Genomic DNA, 20,073 nt, shown 5'->3' with positions numbered 1-20,073 from the left:
TGTTCTCCGCAGGCACACTCAAGCAATTTCAGTTAGAACCACTGGGAGCCGCCACATTAGGCTGTATATACAGGGGGTTTCATTTCTTTTTTCACTTTTTGAGCGTTGACAGCATTTTTAAATATAACCTTTGGCATGTAGCACAATTCTACACTTCTTGAGCTAAATTGCTGTAAGAGCCGCACATTCTTTGCACAGGAAATCAAAACGATATAATTAACGAATTTTCGCTATTTGCCCAATAAAGTAATTACATTACGGCACATTGAAATTTACGAATTGTAGCCGGTGACTTTGAAAGTCATATCCACATGGATATATGTGCATGGCACCAGTTCCGAGAAATTCGTTTCCAACGCTTGCGAAGAAATTCATTGATGTTTCAACTTTTATCCTACCAATAATGAAAAAGGCATTTGGTGGGAAAAAAAGGTAAGCAGAACAGCAGTGCATTTTTACCTCAAGTTTGACTGCGCTTATCGAAAGATGGTGCTATAATTTCAAAATTAGTTTTAAGTGGATGTGCCATGTGAAATCTCTGCAGCTTAAATTCGTGTATTGCATTATGTGCGCTCATGTTATTAGTTAAACAAGTTGATTAGTCAAATTTATATATATATATATATACCACAGGGATCTTTAAAAATTTTGCTAACGTACACTGCATGCGACCGGCCGGTGCACTGTGACGGCCAACCTGTAATCGGTGTAACAGTCGCCCAATCTTGTTAACCACTGGAAGACTGGCGAAACGCAGAATATTCGATTGGACTGCGAAAAGCCGAGGACGCAAAAAATGGATGGAGTGATGGCCTATACGCGCTGTCGGTTCGGGCTTTCATCTCTGAGTCGCTCTTTGTGCCTTCTGCAGAAACGCTTAACTAGACAGCGTGGGAAATAATGAAAAAAAGAAAAAGGAAATAGCGGACGAGAGAGGCTGTCATATATACGTTAAAGGGGCCTTATTTCAGAGTCCTCTCTGCTTATTGTGTATACCCACGAAATGGCGTTGTTCGATCGATGGCGTAGCGCATTTGTGGAATGCGAGCTCTATATAGGATGTTATTTTTTTTTTCCTTCTTTCAACATTATTTCAACATTACCCTGTCTACTAACTTGGGCCCGCTATTTATCATGGTAAAGTGACGGGAACGGCCTGAGAAGCGTCATGGCTCTTCGTAATCTCTTTCTTGAGTCATGCATAGCCTTCTGAGTCACTTTTATTTGCACTCAGCCAATGTAGAGCCATTCTTTCTTTCAAGCGCCTTGCCTCGAACGGTCTTCTTTTGCGCCTCGCTTCTGGCTATAGCTGAGATCAGCAGGCTAGCATGAGGCTAGCAGGCTATAAATGCTTGCGGTTCGGCGAACCCGGTGACTCTTCGGGTCGATTTACTGAAGCCTGGACAACTTACACGCGTTGCCGCGCAGCCCAGAGCCTTCACCGTGGTGGCGCTTTATATATAGACCGTAGCTGAATGGTCTCTATGTATCTGCTGGCAGTTAACGCACTAGATGAATCATTCAGCGCGCACCGCTAAGACATATATACACATTTCGAAGCTGTCATGTCTTGCACCTTTTGTATACTGACGAGCCTTATATAAGGGGTGGGGCACGAGACCGGACGTGCGCATGTATAGAACTATACAACGGTGGAATACGGTAGCTCAACCTTGTGAGCTACTGCAGCTTGTAGAATAGATGACACGCCGCTTATTATGCCAAGAAAAATGAAATATGGTGAAAGTCGAATGATGGCAGGACTGACGACGGATTTTCGAAACCTTCAGAAAGGGAAAATCTTAATACCTTCCTTGTTCCTTCGTTTTTTCTTTCTTTCTTTTTTTTTTTCTTTCACATACATAGCTTGATTGCCCCCCCCCCCCCCCCCCCCACTCTATCCCCGCTGAATTTCGGAAGGAAGCCAGCTGTAGGAACGCTTATAGCGAGCTGCAAGGTCTGGCCTGCCATATTCCATATATTACGTAAAACAACGAACCTTATATACGTCCCGCAAGACTCAAGCGATGGCGCATAGCGCGAACCAGCCGGCTTGCAGATTTCTGCAGCTTATAATGGGCTTGCCTTAAACTCTGTCTTTCCTCCTGGTAAGTGCGACGTCCGGGCAAAAGCGAGCCAAGTGCTTTCACGAAAGCCCGCTCTCTCGCTCGAGCTGCAGAAATTAAACTGGTGCCTTTGTTTGGAGCCGCATTTACGTGACTATCCCCATTTTTTCCGCCAGCTTCTCGTTCTCTCCGAAAATAAAGAAGAAACAACGGGGGGCGGGGAGGGGAGTCCTTTTTTTTTTCCTGTTTTCCTAGCGTCTCTCTTGTTTATGCTGTTATATCACCGCGTTAAAAATACCCCGCTGACTCTTCTTCCGCTTGCATCGTGCTCCACCTTCAAGTGCAGTGACTGAATGAGCGAACCGAGAGGACACGGTTTGCACGGTCCCACTTGCGATGAAGCCCAGCCGCACGCGGTGTCTTCTCTCCTCCTCGCGAGGTTGTAGCTTTCGTCGCTGCCTCAAGTGCGGCGGAAACCAGGCGAGAGAGGAGGAGACCGTGAGAACCACTTTTTTTTTTTCTTTTTGTTTTTTTTTAATGAGCGGACGGTGCGGCTCGGTCGGTGGTGCCGCCGCCGCGGCGGGTCGCTTTGAAACACGGACGCGCACCACGTAACAAGCGCATGCGCTGAGAGAATTGTCTGAGAGAAAACGACAGGTCGCGGGGGGAGGACGCTTCGCGGCGATACACCAGAGACAGCGTGGCCACAGCTGCGCACGCTCTTTATAAGAGCGTGGAAAACTGGGTTGGCGTGCAGTGTGTAGGAGTAGGTGGCTCGTTGCGGACGGGGCCAAACGCGCACTCACGTCTTCTTGGCAAGCAACAAAGAACGGCGCAGCGGGGGTGGTGTATACGCGGTGTCGCTTGAGTGATGTTGGTTTTTGAGTCGCGTATGTGGCGTAACTTCCGCGGCGTCGTGTATCGAGGACGCGTCCGTACCCGCTGGATGTATATCGGCGCAATGCGCGATGCATCTGACGGGAAGTGTTTGGCTTCACTTTTCTGTGTTCGTTTGTTGTTTCTTTGTGTGTGTGTGTGTGTGTGCGCGCGTGCGCTCGGCGTTGAGGCGAGTACGTTCGCACGTTAGCAAGTGTCAGCCAAAAGCGACTGCAGGAAGCGACTTGGTTCAGTTGCTCGATACCGTCAACGTGTCAGCGCGTCGATCAACGTCGACAGATTTGGGCGAGCTACATTTCCGGGGTTCTTCTTATCCCTCGTGGCATCATTTATGACAACGACACGAAAAATGAGGATATATATGTTCGAAAAGCAGTTGGCTCTTCAGTGTGTGTGTGTGTGTGTGTGTGTGTGTGTGTGTGTGTGTGTGTGTGTGTGTGTGTGTGTGTGTGTGTGTGTGTGTGTGTGTGTGTGTGTTTGTCACATGTGGGCGGAAAGTATAACCACAACAACACCATCGAGATCCGCTGCCACCGCATTCCATCTTATTCTGCCATAATGAAACCGAGGCATATCAGTTATCGGTTCTTCCGCTCGGACGCACTGTGACGTAGTGCGATTCGCGTGGAGGGTCGTTCGACGTCGATGCAGGTTGACCCAGGGCTCCCCCGGGGCCGAAGTTCACGAGACCTCGAGCGTGCGGCGCACGTCACGTTCGGATTCGCATGCATGCGGCAGCTGCGGTGGCTCAGAACACCGCTGCCGACCCGCGCGCACGGCACGTGCCCATATGCATATGCAGCGACAGACTCATTGCATAAGCCGTGGCTAATTCGTCACGCACTCGTGCAGGATCTATGCTCGACAGCACAGCCGGCCAAGAATCAAGCCCGATCGATCGAAGCTGCAGGCGACCAGTCACGGATCTCTTTGCACAAACCGTGTCTAATTGGTCCCGAGTCTCGTCGCCAGTGGGCTCTAGGAGAGCGCAGTCGGGCAAAAATGAAACGTGCTCAAAACCTCAAGCGCTCATTTGCATCCTGTGGAGAGGGCTTGTGTACGGTCGACGGTGAGTGTGGCGTAGTTCAATGTCGGTGCCGTGGCTATATATGTGCGCTTCTTTCTGTATGTATACTCTCGCGTGTATTCGCGTGACCCAAGCTCTCCTTGCCTGCCAGCTGAACAAACGGAGTGGCCCTTCGCGCAATTGTAAATATTGTGTCGTTTTCTGACCCCGTTTTTTTATTTTTCTGAATATATCGTCGTGCTTTCATCCGGGCGACGTCGAGTATCGGGACTTACTCCCAGGCGCATCAACATAATGCGAAATATGCATGCTTTCCCCTCTCTTCCCCCCTTTATATCAAATAATGTGTTCGCGGTTAATATTCCAATTGTAACCTCGATCCCCGACTCCCCCCATGAACTACGCCCCTTGCTGAGGACTGTAAAGAAAGGAGGAAGTTTTGAGAATTAGCTGGCGCTTTTCAAATGAGGCGTACGTGAACTGAGGATCGATGCTTGAAATGCTCCTCACGTAAATTAAATAAGGAACGTGTGAGAATCCCTTTGTTCGTCTTCGTAGCGGCGCATGTTCTGAAGGTATACGCCGACATGATCGCGGATTAGCTTTTGCCTACTGTGGATTCCGCGAATTTGCGAACAACGTATCTATACTCCGGGGCCTGGAACTAATCTACAAGCTTCTGCAGGGCGCAATTGTTTGGCCTCGGCGGGCGCATGTCCATGGGGTCAAAAATGCGTAAATCCTCGTGTACCGCGTTTTCGCTGCACGTTATAAAGGAACCCGGGTGCTCAAAGTGCAGGTTCTCCCTTACCCGGACGCTCGTCTGGTTGGCCTCCCATGCCTTTCTATCCTTGCTTTCTCTTCCTTCTTCCTCCCGCGAGTACGCACAATTTAAATTGCAAAATTAATGTTTCTGCGCCTGTCTATCATTCCTTTTAAGAGGGGTCGTAAACGTTGCCAAGTAGAGGCGGCCGAGTGGAAATCGTTGTCGGCAGCTGGCACGCGCGTAGATGGCCGAATTTCTCCGGAAATCCATCAGGAGAAGGCGGAAACGACGTGGCCAACCCTGCTGCTTCGCGCGCGCATGTCGTCTCCTCAGTGGCGGACAGGCAAACTGCGGCTTGGGGAGCCTTTTATGTGCACACGCGCTCTAGCGCTATGCGTATACATGAAAGCTAGTTCCCTATATCGCGGCTGTGCTTTCCACGGACGTGTGCAGTCTTTTAGGCGTTTCGGTGGCGCTGCCAGTGAAACGACGAATGGCCAAAGCGAAGGCGCAGCCCCGAGAAAGTGACCTGAACTGCGCGCGCCTTGTTCTCTTTAAATTGTGGTGGCGTTGGTCGCCTCGGGCCGAACTTCATCCCCGTCTTCCGTGAGCCGCACTGCCCGACAAGTGGGTTTATACTCGTATAACCTTTTCTTTCTGTCTTTCTTTACATTAGATGATTCTCGCATAGAGGACCATAAACTTCTTGCCAATTGTGGTATGTGAAAAGCGAGGACATTCATCTCATATCGTCTACTAAAGTTTGTTGTAACACCTGTCATCACCATTCCCCACTTGACAAGCATCATATCACTAGCGCTCATTAGAGAAGTTTAACAAAAACGATAGAAGGGGATACGAGGATAAGGAAAGGCAGGGAAGTTAACCAGGACTTCGCCCGGCTGGCTACCCTGTAGAGAGGGAAGGGGAAATGGAAGAAAAAGGGAGATAAAGACCATTGTTGATTGTTGATGTCGCCAGCGTATAGTTAAAGTTCTCTGCTCTGTATCACAGACGATCGCTCATTCCGGTAGTGCTCCTTCTGCAGCCGCTATATGCGAGGTCATGGCCCCAAAATCGTTTTCAACGAGAAAGGCCTTCGGTTTAACTGCTTTAGAGCTGTGCGAAGGACAAGCCTTTCATTTTTCGAAGGACGGGCAGTATCAAAGAAACTGTTCCACAGCTTCTTCGCCAGCACAGGCATTGTATTCCACGTTATCGGTCATTCCAATCAAGGGAGGAGTATGCATTGGCGAATGCAACGCCCCGGCGCGAGCGACAGTACTGTTTCTTCACCTCGTGGAAAAACTGGCGCAGCTGCATAGAAGGGTCGAGTTATAATGCAACCGATGGTGAGTGAAGTCAGGTGGGCGCCATATCAAATCATGCCCGAGCTTGCTGAGGTGCTAGTTGTTCCTTCATATGCTTTCCTAGCACCTACGTCGGCGAGGTCGTTGCCGGAGATACCGCAGCGACCCGGCAACCACTGAAACGCGATGTTGTGTCCTTTAGAGATTACATGGTGGCGTGTTTTTTGCATCTCCGACACAACTTGTTTACAAGGCCCGCGACGAATGTAGCCTACAATAGACACTGTACAGGGCCGCCTTTGAGTCGCAGAATATCGCCCACCGGATTAGTCGGTTGTTGATTAATATAATCATCAACCGACGGAGGGTAATAAGCTCCGGACCCGTCGAAGTTGTGGCGTGGGAAATCTTGTATCTGGTGTTGATTGACCGTGACGGTTTAACCACTGCGTCGGTGGAGCTGGTCTGAGTGGAATAACCATATGTATGTGTCATTCTCCACCGTTCGCAACGCAAAATGTCACTCACTGCCGCCATCGTGCTTCACACCCTCAGCACGTTAACCGTCAGCCTTGTGGTGCGTATACGACAAGCTGCAGAAGTGCGCCTTTCCGTTCCAGGGATACGAAAGAAAGCTGACTTGCCTACATTTGCCTTAAAGCGAGGAGCTCTGGATTATTTGCGTGCTTTGTACTTTGACTGAAAGCTTTAGATCAGATGGACGCATGCAAACAGCCTTGCGTATGCGCTTGAACCGAAACACTGCTTGAGTTTTGCTGGGAAGCGACTTGCATACGCAACCGAGACGCAAGGCATTTGCATCCCCTGATATCTGTTATTCCAATGTGAGTAGCCGGCATATATGCGATACCGACATCCTTGTATAGGACAGAGACAGACATGGGACTTCATGTCATACAGAGACTTCATGTCTGTAGGTGCCTATACAACACCCTTCATGTAGAGTGCGAGATCCGCTTGTAAACGTCATAAATATCGATTAAAACACTCTTGTTAGTGTAAAAAATGTTTACTGTATACACTATATACCCGAACACAAACGCGCATTCTCGCACGCCTGAAATTCGCTCGGTGCCGCACATCATGGGCGTGCGCAGAGGTGTCGTTGTCACTCTGCATGCGTCAAGCAAAAATACATCGAGTCTGCAGGGCGTCACGAAAGGGCGCTCGCTCGCAATTCCCGTGAAGTTCGATAGACGAATATAAACACCTTCGGTGCGTCTCTTCTTGCGCGCGTCGATTTCTTGCCCACTCGCCGCCTCGACCGCTGCTCTCTCTCTCTCTCTCTCTCTCTCTCTCTTTGTGCGCGGATGTAAAAAGAGCTTCAGAGAACTCGATCTTCGCTGCCGTGAAGGCAAAGATATATCGTCGCATTCTATAGGCGCCTTTCTCGGTCCTTCGCGTAAACCGTGTCCCGCGCTGTTTAGACAGCTTGCGCCGATGTAAACAGCTATATACATCAAGGCGGAGAGAGGAAAAAAAGTATACTGCGTGGCGGATATGCGAATGGGCAAAAGCTTTCTCGATGAACGGCGCACCAAGAATCAGCGTAGGTTCCCCTTGGCAACGAATTTATGTTGCTGATCTCATATTTATGTACTTTTATCGTTTGTAAAAGCGGGATGCACTATACATGTCACAATTGAAAGGATTCTGCGCATTTGTGAGCGGGTGGCATGTTTGTACAGCCTTTCATTCTCTTATAAGTTCAGCGTGGATCTTTTTTATTTAGTAATGCGTATATATCCATACGCATGAGCATTTGGTTTTCTTCGCCTTTTTTATTTGTTTAGTTACTCCTTAAATTCTTGCACTGTGTCGATCGAAGACTCGTATGATCTTGCAGGGTGCTCGCGAAGCGTTCAGGCGCCTGATATCAAGCCGTTTTATTTTGCCCAACATTATCATTATCTTCTATTGGCTTGTTGGGACGGATGTTTTGTCTTTTCTATGTGATAAGTTCACGCAATCTTTTTTTTTATGTATATAGATTCAACATTGCAGTTGTTCTCGCGAGAGTCGCTCAGCCTTTTTCGGCATCGCTCGAAACCAGCCTAAACTATCGTAGGAAAAGGCAAAAAGAATTTTAAGGTAAGCTGTGTCTGGGACGTAGCCGCAGTGGGGTACATGAAACGATTTTTGCGTGCTGCTGAGGGAGTATGGTCAACATAGTGTACAGAAATGACGTAACCAAATACACAGATGGCATTTATTCACATGTTACGAAGCTTACATGCTTCACTTATGATGGAGCTATATAGTACTGTAGGTTCTTATCTTGGAAGCGTACTCGCTGCTATATAGTGGTAGTCGACCCGCCCTGGTCAAAGGTGGTGTGGTGGGCGCGAACTGGCATCGATCCTTCCATCTTGCTGCATGCCGAGTCTCCTCACGCCATTTCTGGACCCTATACGTGTCGAAGAAGGGGGCACCACGCATACCTGAGCAACCGCCAAATTTCAGCAAAATAAATAATAATAAGGCGCACGTAAGCCTTGTAACTCCTGATTAGCACGGGTTTGATCGACTTTGATAGATTGTACGTATAATGTGGCTAACCGAGCTCTCTCAAAGGCGACCACTCCCGCTAGCGAATCGACAAACGTACTGCTGTGCCGTGCCTGTCTGAACGCCGAGCGAGAGACTTTAGCTCCTTATTCCGCCACGCGTGGCCCGACAAAGGCGCCATATCTGTACACGCGCGTCCCACATGCACATGATCGAGTAATGACTTCTTTTCTCTACACAACGATACCAAAGTAAGGCGTGTGGTTAGTGCTGCTGCAAAGATATAAGCGATAACGGTACAATTTGGTTTCGTTATACATGCGGTTTTAGCACAGAACTGAAAAAAAAAAGAAAGAACACTATAGCTCGTAAACCTCTGCTCGAATTTCACTTGGCATTACTGTAAAGCTGCTACAGCTCATCCACTATAATTTGGAGCATTGCTCCAAGCTCGCCTTTCTCGCAGGAAAGTTTTCTGGTCTTTTAAAACGGTTCACACTTGTGTGGAACAATTCATCACGCTGTCTTTGTAGATCAAACGGTGTGTTGTATAGGTTGTGCACTGTACAGGAGTTTAAAGGTGACGCTGTACCGGTCACACGTTGGCCATCGTTCGGTAAATATCTTTAACCTCGCTCGACCACAATTCGCCGACCCCCCCCCCCAAGGCGGTCGACATTATTCGCGCGAATGCCTCCAAGTACGCAGGTGTCTGCACGTATACGGCCCGCAAGCGTCCTCGTTCGACCACTGTTTTTGTTTCCTTGCCTCCTGCAATATAGTCCTCAGACATGGATGCGTTGAGCGCTCTTCGCGAACCATATTATAACTGTTCAGGAACCACATAGCAAAGTAGGCTTCGCTTTGAAAGAAAGCTGAAGGCTTATAATCGGCAGCGTGCCGGCTGTCTCAAGGTCCACAGGTCACGGGTTCGATACTCGACTCCACCAGTGACACACTGCCGTTGACAAGACGTTCACCTCGCTGTGACTCAGCGCATGTGGCGTACTGGGGCCTTGCGCGACGTCGCGCGGTGCCTTTTCGTGTCCGAAGCGGTCCGCGTGCACGGCGGCGGGATGCAGAACTGTATACGTTAAATCCAAGGCAAAGATATATATATATATATATATATATATATATATATATATATATATATATATATATATATATACTCGGCTGATATTTAATGAAGGAAACGATCACACCGCATTCGTTATGACATATGCGATTCAAGAGCCGTTGGTATACACCCGAGTTGCTGCCTTCGGGAATCAATCACTCGTTCATTATGTATGTACACGAGCCTTCCGTGTTGTGCAGGTAAAACGAGACGCGCTTACCACGCGACGTCCGCGTCGGAGTGCGCACAAGGCGTATACGCGCCGCGCTAGCTTGCGCGGGTGCGTACGAGGCCCAATCAGCTCCGAGAAGGGGCGCACCGTCTCGCGTTCGTTGCCACGCGCCAGTGCAGCATTTAGCTCTCCGCTCGCCTCAATCACTGTCAGGGTCGACCTCCCGCTCCGCCAGTGTTTGCCAGCTCCTCGCGCTCCTCCCAATAGAACCGCGATCGAGTGAATCGCGCCCGTTCCTCGCAGAGCATCCACATCTATGGAGTGGCGGAGGAACGGGTCGATGAACTTGTACGTGCAACAAGAAGACGGTGCCTCGTCTCCTTCCGCCACTTTCTCCTTTGTGCTGATAGGTTGCGGGTGGTTATTATTCTTACTATCCTTCTTCATCATCTTCTTCTTAGTATTATTATTATCTACACCTGCTCCGAGCTCCTCAGTTGTGTCATGTTTCGTATTCCGCGCAAGATCACCAGAGAACGTAGACCTTTCCATATCACCAACGCATACACTGATCAACCGTCCACAGAGGATACAGAGGCGTTATATTATTTTCATGGTCTTCTTATTTTTCATAACTCGCCGTAAATGTTATTTTACAATCTAGCTTTGCGTTGTGTCGTAGTTTCACATATTTTTCAACTGCCCTTCCCTTTCGTTTTCTTTTGTATTCACCTTGCGCATTGTTGTATGCACTGTTGCTTTTTTTGCATATATTCCCCTGCTTTTTTTCTTCTGTTGTACGAGTGCTCAATCACTTAGACCTCATCGTTGTTTCTGGGCACAGTTAGGGCTTTTCAGAAGGGTTGCATCGCCAAGCAAGCTGCTCGTCTTCTTAGCAGCTCGAGTCGATATGCTCTCACGCATCATTCAATCCACTGGTTTCCAGCTCACGTAGGGTCGGTCGAGGGTGCTCCCCCGAACCTCAATGAGTCTGCTCACGAGGCTGCGCGTGAACTCACCGACCGCGCTTCCTCTGCAAGAAGCACCGACTCCCCTCCTCCCTACGGCCACAGGGACGCTCCCGCTACTCACAACGAGATTATTAAATTCTTCTACATGTCTAGAAGGGTCTTTCCACCCCCTCACCCCAAGCTGAATAGGGCGCAAGCCGTTTCGCTTAGGCTTCTGCAGACCAGTACGTATCCGTGTCTGTCCGTTCTCCACGAGGCTTACCCGGACGTGTATCGCGACGACGCCTGCCCCTCCTGCGGGCAGACCTCCACTCTAGCGCACATGCTGTGGGAGTGCGGGTCGACACACCCCAAGTTCATCAAGGAGGAGTGGGACTCGCTTCTGTGTAGCCCCGCTCTTTAAAAGCAAATCCTGGCTGTCCGGCGTGCCCGCGACCGGGCCGGTGGGCTAGACCTGCCGGTCCCGACGTGGGACTAGCCAGGTGCGCGACGAGTTCGCGTCCTCGCCGGACCTGCAATAAATGTTTGTTCACTCACTCAAACAAATGATTGATCATCATCATCATCATCATCATCATCATCATCATCATCATCATCATCATCATCATCATCATCATCATCATCATCGTTATTATTATTATTATTATTATTATTATTATTATTATTATTATTATTATTATTATTATTATTATTATTCACACCCGGACCCGCGTATACAACCAGCTGGCAGTATATACGCGCGTATATACCTATGGCGTACCGCAGTCGCGAGCACTGCGCGCAGTGCTTGGGAAATTTAGGCACCCGAGATTTAACGAGGAGCTGTGCAGTACCATGCACACGTTGGCATTTCGTTCGCAACGGCGAAGGCGCCTTCATTGTTCTCCCTTCGGTATACGGGCGCCGCTCCCATCATCGCGTGCACGAAGCTGCGTACACATGCACCGTCGTGCTTCTGGCTCGTGGCAGAACGAGTGGCACGTATACTCTCTGGCTGCATACATTTCCTCGGCTGCGCACAATTGCGGGTTGTGCGCTAATGCGTCGACTGTGTTGTGCGTCGGCTCGAGGCCCGTGAACGCACCGCAAAACGCCTTGCTTCGTGCCAAAGACAGCTATGCGCCAGGCTTTCTTGCGTATACGTGAACATCAAGAAATAGCCGCCTCAGGTCGCACAGCTTGGCCGAATTCTTTCAGTCAGTGCGGTGCAGGCTTCATATAGCTCTGTTTAATGATCGGCTGACTCATTACGGAAAGAGAGTTAAGGACAACTTATATAGGCAATCGAAAGCAAACGGTTTACGCAAGTTATTTCCATAAGAACGCGTATTATAAGTCGAGCATTCGCGAGGTATATCGTCTGCTTCGTTTTTCTTCTCAGTTGACGGTCTGTGTGCCCTCGGATACACCGATTTCAGTCCTCGGGTGTCTCGCCTCTCACGCATCTCCGCCATGTATATATATATATATATATATATATATATATATATATATATATATATATATATAGTGCACGAATCTCCGCGAAATAGTTCAGCTTGCCGCCCGCGCAGCGGGTGTCGCGGCTTCGTCGAGTTGCGGGCTTTCGTTTGGGAGCATATATACATGCTTCGGGAAAGCGTTAAACCCGCCCCCTGAAACGCGCGTATATATAAACTCTTCTGCAGGATTTCGTGACTTCGTCTCAAACGCGCGCGCGCGCTCTTCGCGCGATCCGGTCGTAGCAAGCCTTGCGCGGTCGTGGGCGCCGTAAACTACAGCGGGATTACTCCACACGTATGCCTGTACTGTATACGACGCGAAAAGGATACGCCTGCGCTCACATTTACCGGTATACACGTTATACAGGAACCGCGAGCTGCGGGCCAGGAAGGAACTGGCTCGCTTGTGAATGCCTTCTCTCCTTCCTCGTTGCGGGCGCGCGGCGCGGCTCGCGCCAGGCGAGGACGTCTCCGGTGTAGAGGTGTGTATAACGAACGAACCGCAGGACGCGCGGTGGCTCTGCGTACACTTGTCGCGTGCAGTGGGGTAAAAGCTGCCGCCCGATGCCGGCCAATCACGATGCGCATTCACAGCGGCGCGGTTGCACTCTATTTGACCGACGCGTTGACAACAGTGACTTACTTATTCGCGATTGGCTCGATTGGCCAGCGTCATTGCACCGGCTATATATAACCACGAACCGCACCTGCGCGTTACGTTCTCGTGTGAACGCGTTCCTCGTAATTGGCGATCTCCAGACCTATATATATATGTATGTATACCTTGACAACGGTGCGCGGTATTTAGTGGTACCTATATAATACAGATTCGCGTGCACTCCGTGCGCGCGCGTGGTCGCAGCCGGTTGCAGCGAAATGGGAAATGTCCTTCACTCCTTTGCAGCCGCAGCTTTTAGAAGATATATATACATGCCGCTCTGCCCGGAAATGAGTCCGCGCGGCTGCAGCTGTGTGCGAGAGGCGCGGTGTTTCGCCGCGGAGCCTTTGGGCACGAATTGGTTAGACGTGCCTGCTTCTTTCTCGGAACGAGTAAGTCGTGCGGCAGTCATTTACGTGGCCTGGGGTGCTATGCAGGATGCGCCGAGTTTCTCGTTCACCCGAGTTTTACCCGAGTTTGCTAGACGGCAGTCAGTGAACGGAGATAGCGCGGAACGCGCCGAAGGTGCAGGCAAAAAAATAAGTAGACAAAAAGCCGCGTATGACAACATGAGCGCACCCTGCGCGGCACGCTGCTTCCACGTTTCAAGCGCAGACGGCTGCACAACGAAACGCGCCAGCGCCGCGTATTGTTATCAACGGATTATCGCAACTTAGCGATACCGTGATTGTGCCGCTGTCGGTCTGCACACTTGCCGTGAGCCGCTTGCCACGCCTTTCCCGGGCGCGTCAAGGGCGTGCCTCGTCTTTCGGGCACTATCTTTCTTTCCTCTATCGAATGCGAACAGGGTACATGCGGCGCATTTTTGCACCTACACTTTGACTCATACGAATACGTTAAAATACAACAAATAAAATAACAAAAATTTTTATTTCTTTAAGTATCTGTATTTCGTTTTCAACGCTAGACATTTGTGATGACAAACGGAGATCGAGCAAATTATTAAATTTTGCACTTCTTGCCGCGAGTGGCGACAGTGAGGCGAAAGCTTAGAAGCGGTACATTGAAACGGGTCGCACGCACGAGGGCGTTCATACGGTGATAAGTCGCCTAGGGGCGCTGCAGTGCTATTCTCAATAAAGTCAGTCATGATCCATGGAGGGTCATGGCCACTCTTTCTCTATTAGGCGAATAGAAACGCAGCGCCGCGGTACGGCTGTTCATCGCAGGCGCTTCACTAGGCCATTAAGGCCCCCGCTGACCAACTAAAAACGACACGACGGCTGTCGTTGCAAAATGGCGGTATGTTATTTTAGAGTGCGTTGTGACGCAGTTCAGTGAAAATGTACCAGTTTATCTTTGTACGTGAAGCCTCTGCGATACATTGCGAAAAGTGCGTGCTTCCCCAGCGACATAATTCATCGCTTGTCATCGCTTGCCCAGTGAAGGTGCCTCTGAGCGCATGTACGCAGTATATGAGTGTGTTGTGCTGTCGAAGATGCTTGCGGATTACCTTTGCTGGAGCCAGCAGCGATCGCAGATGGATATCGTAACGACACCGCAGCACTCGCATTTTGGCAGGTGAGGGCTCTTGTGTGCAGTTATGAAGTCAGATTTCGAACAGAGAGAGGTGTTGGAACTGTTGAGTGCGCAGTGCTTGCGATGAAGAAATGCCATTGCACTGGATCTAGAAGAGCGAGCGATTCTCGGACGCTGATCGTGTTTACGACGCTGTGGCTCCGTTTCATCACCGATGACAGAGCAACCATCTCAAACGACTGCTGCGATACGCACTCCTCAGCATCGTTGTTCCCCTCGGCGCATCGACGCCTTGCAAGCAGCTACAGTGACGTGCCGATAATTATTTACTGTGAGCTACGCGCCACAATGCAGGCGATGAAACCGTGTTGTGCGGCCATCTCAGCCCGAGAAAATGTATGCATAAGCCAGCGACAGTCAACGCTTTGTTTTTGATAGTGGTGCTCTGTACATCACCGATGACAGTGCGTTGTGCGTGTATTATGTTGGCGGTTCAGTGTAATCTGATTGTTGATGCCTCTCAGCTCGACACCGCGTCGCTGTTGCCGGAAGTTGGGCGTGGCCCAACTGTAGTGGGTGCGCGCACAAGAGTTACATGCCTCGCGCGGGGCGTGACCTCTGGTTTTGATTGACAGGCGAACTCGTGCTAAACTCGTACATCGCGAAACCCCCTCCGAGTTCAACTCGGGAACATGGCGGCGGCGGCAGCAGCCTGTTTCATTGCATCCAGCGGCAGCAAGCGTCAGTATAACCGTCCGGATCCGTCCACCTACATGACCGACGGGGAGTTTCAGCGTCATTTTCGCCTGTCGAAGACATCAGTGCGCTGGCTGTGTGACGAGCTAGGCGAAGACTCTCGTCTGCGGAGACAGCGTGGCGGGTTTCATTCGCTCACCGTCGTAGAGCAAGTCATCTGTGCCCTCCGTTTCTACGGGACTGGGAGTTTTCAGGGAAGCGTCGGCGCCGAGCGTTACATTGGACGCCATCAAACTACTGTTAGCAACTGTGTCAGAGATGTGTCTGACGCGCTTATCGATGCGGCAGTGCGTAAGCGGTGGCTAGCTTTCCAGAATACTGCGGCTGAAGGGGCATATATAGAAGAATGCTTCCTACTTCGTGGGAACATTACGAACGTAGTGGGGTGTGTCGACGGAACGTACGTAGGAATTAAGGCGCCTTCAATGTCAGCGTTACTGTGATTTACATTGAAGCAATGTTTAGACACGCCATATTGCCAAATTTGTCACTTCTGTGTAGCCGACTTAAATATTGTGTTAGCGACATCTCACATGCGGCTGCTTATGATACTGACTTTTTTCGCTGGTTGAGGACTTTTTCCGATTGTTCTACTTGTCTGTCAGGGTGCCTTCCAAATGGCTCACTTTCTTGGGAAAGAGGTTAATTAAGTATAAATAGATAAATGGATATCACAAATTGTGTGAAGTAACCTATAAATCCTAATTTCATAAAGAACTTGGGGTTCTTCATTGGTGAAGTTACTTAGTATGCACAATGCTGAATTTTGGTCATGCGTAATCTATCGGCCGCACTATGAAACAGCGAGGCATTGCACAATTTGTTGCAGCGCGAGATGCGGATGTCGCGCCAAGCCGGTGGTGCCTATGCATTTGTGGCGAAATGAAAATGCATTGAGAATCTTAGTGTGTTGGCTTGCATGAAGAAAATACTTCAGATTGTTTGCTCTGTTCACTGTCGATGCATGTACCAGAGGTTCAGTGTATCTTCTTTTTTTTGGGGGGCGGCATTATTCTGGATGGATAAATTGTATATTTTCGTCTCATAATGGGGCTCTAATTCTTAACCAGTAGAACAATGCACATCCAATGGTCTGCAGAACTCTTTGTACGTGAAGATGTCATGAACCACCAAGGCAAAATTACATATCGGGAGAAATGTGGTGCAGATGCCAATGAAAAGTGGGTCTTTAACCCACCATGATAAAAATAAAAATTACAGAGCAAATAGACCATTTGTACAGCTTTAGAGCAATGATTACACAAAACGTGATATGCTCAAACGAGTAAACGCTTGCCGCAATGCCAAAGTAGGCTGAGCGACATGCAGCATATATTGGCATTGAACATGTCTCGTAACCGTTACTTTTATTGTAAGCCCTCGCTGTCACACCTTTCCCTCCAGCACTCCCTTTACTGAAACGTGGCACTGTCTTTCCATTGTTGTCATGATGATAATGGTAACGGCAGCAGCAAGGCTGGTTAATGCTTCCCCCTTTGATTCCTGTCAGTTTAGTAGTAAAGAATATGGCACGTGCATACATACACCTGTGCTGCAAAATTTAACATTTGTGATTTTTTGGAGAGCTAATTTGTGTTGGGAAATTTCAAAGATGTGCACCATTGTGGCCTAATAACTAGAGCATTGGTGAGGTTGAAGACGGTGTATTGGTATAGAAGCTTGAAGTTTAATTGCACAATTCGACGGGCCACAAAGAAGAGAAATACACACAGCAGAATGCTTTGCTGTGTGTGTTACTCTTCTTTGCGTGCCGTTGAATTGTTGTGCGATCCAACTTCAAATAGAGCATTGGGCTTCTTTGGTGCAGGACCAAGGAAGTGTGAACTATTCGACAACATGCCAGTGCCTTGCCACACAATTATGGAAGTCGGAAGGCTTGCAAACAAAGCTTTGCTTTCAAATCCACCTGCTCATGTAATACAAGCACTGATTGAAAGAACCATCATACAAAAATAATGGTGAAATCAATGGCCTGTGAAAAGTGTAATTTGTATATAGACACTGTTGACATAATAGGTGCCATACCGGCCTCAAAATTGTACTGGACAGAGTAGTTTGTTTCCTATGTGAAGCACAACCTCCCATTACATGCTGTGCAGATAACCAAGCCCAGTTTGTTTTGACGTGCTACACAACATTCAGTGTAATCTGTTTTTGATTCTAAAGAAGTGCCAAACACCGCCTCTTTTTGAAGGATGTCATGGGGATATTTGGCGAGACCTTTGTACAGCCCCTCATAATGGAAGTGTGGCCAGCCAGCTTTGCTTGGATGCCTTTATAGATTTCTGCTCCTGATCATTGTGTGCTATCAAGTTGCAGAAGTCTATGCAACTGGTGCAAGGCATTACGTGTTTCTATAGTCGGATACAACTTTAGGAGGCTGCGGCATCTGCACTTTAAGGCAGGTGAACACAAGCCCGCACCAATGGGCACGCACTCTAGACTGACATCGTGCCGCCGGACAGACTCATTGGAGAGGGACTATTTCTTTACACGTGGAGGCAATCGGCTGCTGCGCTTTGGTCATCTGGGCGGGGCCTCTCCTGTCTTCTGAAGTTTTATCCGACTGTAAAGGATGCTGCTTTTCATACAACACAAAATGACAAATTGTACAGTTATTTAGCCTATGAAATGGATACATCAGAAGTGTGCTATGCAAGGGCTTAAGATGTTTGAAATATAGTACCTGCAATTATAAGACAATGTTAAAGAATATGTGGTATCGAACATGCATGTAATGGCACATTTGAATCGGGGAGTGTTGCAGTCATATGCACAGTCTATAGGTGATAGCATTATTAAGCTCCTGCTGTTTCCTGTCTTCATTGTGAATTACACATACCGTTCATCTTGTGGCTAATCAACACGCACTGTATTCTTGCACATACAAAGAACAGCACAATGACGTGTATGCTGCATTAGTGTATTTTTCATTTACATGGTCCAAGAGTGGCACAGGTTGTCTTGCATTTTTGCCTATTTTGAAGGGACACCAAGTGCATGTTACAAGTCTCCTAATATGCACAGCACAATGTTTACTGCAATAATTTTATTCGTGTTCTTGAATAATAGACAAAATATTAAACTGAAAGCTCCTTTATAAGGTGCCTTCTGTGGGCTCGACAGGAGAGCAGTGAGGGCACCGATACTACTGTTACAGAGCAGCCGTCTGGACCTCTGCCACACTCTCAAGAGCACGTGCCTGGCGCTCGCCTACTGCCACCAGGCGGTTGAGTGCCTCCAGCAGCAGAATGTTTTGCTGCAAAAAAGTGTATTGGAATGAATCAGCCGCATACAAACCATTATTTACAAAGAAAAATGCTCCTCGGACTGTTAGTACTAAGTGCCCTTAACTGTGGAAGCCTCTAGTGTAGTATGCATAATAAAAGAATGCGTTGGGACAAAGTTGCTTTATTTTTCATAACTGAGGTTTTCTTTTTCAGAGCCAATTGTCATGTTGATTAGTGTGCCAGCAGCTGAGGTGGCCCCGCACCTTCACGAGTCTCTACTGTCAGCACCACAAACCTATTTTTGTTTGCTGCAAAACAAATGCCTCACCCTACAATCCCGTCTTATACGAGCTGATTGCATCCTATGCCTACAAACATATTTTTGTCCCATTACACAATTTTCTACCATCCTCGGCTGTAGTTCTCTCTCCTTGACATCCATTCTGTCATGCTTATGTAATCACCTGTTATGAATTGGCAACAAGTGATCGAATACGTGCATGGCCTGCCTGCCGATTCCTTTTTTTTTTCTTAATCTCAACTAGCATATCAGTTGCCACGGTTTACTACGCCACTATCTTCCTGCCTTATTGCTGTCTCCAACAATTTTTGTTACTTCGCTTTCTTCAAAGTCCTTGACATGTCAAGTTTTGTTAACCTCCAGGTTTATATACCATATTGCATAACCGGTGGAATGCAATAATTCTAGACATTTTTCAAGGATATCGGTAACGTGGCGATCACGATTCCGTAATGCCTTCCATGTGCTGTTCAACCCATGAAATTTTTGTATAAGTTTCCTGCTTTATATCAGTACCTGCTATTGATATTTCACCCGGATAAAGATACTCTTCCATAAATTTTGCGGGCTTAATGTCACTCATGAATTTCTGTTATCTCGCCAAGTTAGTGAAGGTTACCTTCATCTTTTCCATATTTTCGCGGGCCCACTTGCATGCAAAATCACGAACACTCATTGGTTCTCACTGCCTTCTTTAAACTGCTGGACATTCAGTTCGTTACTACGAAAGTGACTTAATCCGTGCACTCTTAGTATGCCAAATATGAAAGAGTAGAAATATACTTGTCTGCAGTTTGTCGATGTCTCCTTCACTGTGTTGGTAGCGAGATCCATCGTCGGTACCACCTCCTTGTCGCATCGTAGCTATATAGGATGTCTGCCTTTTGCCCACCCTATGTAATGTTCGTGACGCCCGCAGTCACGCAGAGTGGAGGTACTCAGCGCACTCGCAGAAGCAGCACCGGACGAGTTGTTTCTTCAGCACTTCGCCGTGAACAGTAGGTGCACGTTACGATCTGTAAAATCGCCGGAGCTATTGGCAGTCTTTCGGGGTGCACGGAAAGATTGCTCACGGAGGAACAGAACTATCCAAGAAATAGTGGTCATCGTCGAGCCTGATCACTACGTCGCGCTCTGCAAGCTCGTTGTACGAGTTTGTTTACACTGGGCGCCTCCGATGCTTAGCCGCCATGCTCGCCCGGTGAATGGATGTGATGGCGCCACCACAGCGTTCCCTCGTGGTATAAGGCGAAGCGTGCTAAATTACA

General features: G+C 48.5%; 1 protein-coding gene across 7 annotated transcripts in view; it reads left to right on the top strand.

Moving 5' to 3' along the window:
* The window catches only part of LOC126541322 (transmembrane protein 198), a 123,967-nt gene that overhangs the window by 46,706 nt on the left and 57,188 nt on the right, over positions 1 to 20,073 (top strand). The window contains exon 1 of one of the 7 annotated variants that reach the window (XM_055076545.2): positions 4,008 to 4,032. The exons of the other annotated variants lie outside the window; for them this stretch is intronic. The gene's annotated coding sequence lies outside the window, so the exon portion shown is untranslated. Of the gene's footprint in view, positions 1 to 4,007; positions 4,033 to 20,073 lie in introns of those variants that run through there. 7 annotated transcript variants of the gene reach the window in all.

This window comes from Dermacentor andersoni, chromosome 2 (assembly GCF_023375885.2).
Source record: "Dermacentor andersoni chromosome 2, qqDerAnde1_hic_scaffold, whole genome shotgun sequence".
NCBI lineage: Eukaryota > Metazoa > Arthropoda > Arachnida > Ixodida > Ixodidae > Dermacentor > Dermacentor andersoni.
The sequence above is the reverse complement of the archived record's forward strand: the minus strand, read 5'-3'. Positions and strand labels throughout refer to the sequence as shown.